Genomic DNA, 3,026 nt, shown 5'->3' with positions numbered 1-3,026 from the left:
ATCGCTAATCGATCCCAGGTCACCTGGACTGTAGTCAGGGCTTTATCCCTGTATGGCACTTGAGCTGCCTTTATAATATTTAAACTTGGAATGAATGCCTTCCTGAGTTTTGTAGTCTTTAGCTACAGGACAATTTATATAATCTTCCAGTGACCCCATTTGCTTTTTTGTGCAACTTAAATGGTATGCCTGTATTTCTTTTCCTGCAGGTTGCCTAGAACTGTATATAATACTCTAAAGGACAAACAAAACAGTTTTACTTGGGCACGATACTAATGTTCTTTGAATTTATCCTTCTTAACACACAGACAAGCATGGAATTTATTTCTTGCTACTGTTTTATAGCGTACATTTACTAATCCAAACAAAAACACAAGAAAAAGTGGAGTCACTAAATCCTTTGCATGAACCTTTAATACCACAGGTTAAGCGCTTTCAACCAAAAACTCTGGCCTTCTTCAGAACAAACAATTCAATGAATACAACTCTCTTATATAAAATGCTCAGAAATCTTAACCAATCACATCTCAATTCCAATTAACAAATTACAAAAAACATTTACCTAAAACCATTCACTTAATAAATTCACATAAACAATTCAAGTAAAAAAAGGGGGGGGGGCACCACATAACAACATGTTACTTAAATAAAATGTTAACATAAAACATTTAGAATGTACATTCTATTTGCATTTGTTGTAATATGCCTTTCTTTTTAGGACTGCTTTGTAATTAACTCCATTGTTCAAACCTGGTGCCCTACATGCATCCAACAAAATCTGCCATTTAAATTCCCTGTAATCAAGTTCCCCATCTCTGTCTCCATTAAAATCCTGGGGAACATGATCAATAACCCCAAAGCAAAATTTAACTCCATTCTTGTCACCTGCACATGTAAGGGAGTGCTTGTAAAGGGCATTATCCAAGTTATTCTTTCTGATGGCATAATGTTTGTATATTCTATTTTTTAATTGCCTGTTGGTCTTTCCAATATAGAAAGAAGAACAGACCGAACATTTAGTCATGTATACCACATAGGTGGATTTACAACTGAAGTTGCCAGGAACCTTCCATTCTCTTCTTTGGTTGCAAACTTCAAAATATGCCCCTTGTGAAATGTATTTGCAAAAATTGCAACTTTTACACTTAAAAGTACCTTCACTTTTACTAACCCCCTTATGTCCACTTTCCAACATTTCCTTGAAATTCTTAGCTCTTTTGTTTACAAAAAGGGGTGCTTCTCCTACAACTGTCCTTAAGTCACTGTTAGATGCTAAAATTCTCCAGTTATTGGATATAATGTCCTTAATTTCTTTACTATCTATGGTGAACATAAGCAACATAGAAGTAACCCAATGTTGATCACTTTGTGTGTTGCCTCTTGTGGCCTCCTTGTTACAATTAATGTTCAACACCTCATTGATTATTTCAGGGGGATACCCTCTGTTTTTAAACCTACAACGTAGCTCTTCCACTAAATAATTTAACTTTGTTTCATCACTTGTGAGCCTATTTAATCTAACTAGCTGCCCTTTAATGATGTTGTACTTGACATAAGTGAGATGCATACTAGAGTAATGCAGCAAACCATTACTAGCTACATTTTTATAACTGATAACTGAGCCCAATACATCCTTCCCTTCTTCTTTCAAGACTTCTATATCTAGAAAACAAACTTTCAAAGTATTCCAACCACCAGTAAATCTTAAAAAAAGAGGTACTATTGTTCATATCTTCTACAAGTTTTGAAAGTTCAGACTCTTTTCCCCTCCAAATAAAAAAGAGGTAATCAATAAATTGATAATAAGCTACAATCTTTTCCCTGTTGATAATCTTAGACATGATGTTGGTCTCCCAGTACGCCATTACCAAATTAGCGTAATTGGGAGCCATCCTTGCACCCATCGCCACACCCTTTGTAAAAAATACTTGTCAAAAACAAAAGAATTATATGAAAGAATATTGTCAATACATTCCAACTTAAACTTACTTTCTTCCAAATCATACTCCCCACCGTGAATCAACATATAACCCAGCCTTTCTAAACCCACTTCATGAGGAATACAAGTGCATAATGATGCCACATCCACTGTAACTAAAAAAATCCCTTGTTTCTACTTTAATGCTTTTAATTTTACTTAAAAAATCAAAAGAATCCCTAATAAAGTACTCTGTGTTCTGAACCAACTTAAGCAAAGTCCTGTCAATAAATTTAGAACAAGGTTCTAACTTTAATGCCGGTGAACAAAGAATGGGTCTATAGGGAAGAAACTGCTCATCTTTGTGTGTCTTCGGGTTACCAAAATGATGCCCTATCTTGGGTTTATCAACTTGAAAAAAATCAAACATAGTTTTAGAAATAATACCTCCTGTGAATGCATCTTCAAACCATGAATCTATTCTTTTGTATGCCTTAAAAACATCTGCCTTTGATACTGTTTTGTATGCAGATTCATCTGCTAACAAAGTAGAGATGCCCTTAATGTAATCTTCTGTATTCACTATTACCATAGAGCCCCCCTTGTCAGCACGCATGACTCTAATGGAACAATCATTGCTGATAGAGTTAAACATACTTTGTTCAAATGCAGTCATATTGAAGAATTTTCTTTTACTTTTTTTGCTTAATAAATCTCTAATTTCCACCTCACATAAGTCTTCAATAGCCTTGATTGTTGAATGCAAAGGTGGGTTGAAAACACTAGGTACAATAAAATCCTCTTTGGGTTTACCCTCTAGCTTATGTGTGTAAGCTTTCAAATCTATTATTGTGTCCACAATGTCTGCCCTTCTAGAGGGCACAAAGTTGAAACCCTTTTTTAACAAATCAGTTTCTGCCTCTGTGAACACTCTGGTAGACAGATTATAAATCTTGAAAGTCATAGGCACGTACTGAATACTGAGCTGGCACCACGGCACTGTAAAAATCTATTGCCAATCATTAGTGGACCGAAGTTCCACTGTGGCAACCCCTAACCGGGAAAAGCCGAAAGAAGAACAACAACATATCCAATAACTGGAGAATTT

Source organism: Protopterus annectens, chromosome 5.part1 (assembly GCF_019279795.1).
Source record: "Protopterus annectens isolate FY-2018-M chromosome 5.part1, PAN1.0, whole genome shotgun sequence".
NCBI classification, from domain to species: Eukaryota; Metazoa; Chordata; order Ceratodontiformes; family Protopteridae; genus Protopterus; species Protopterus annectens.
Note: the sequence above shows the minus strand (reverse complement) of the source record.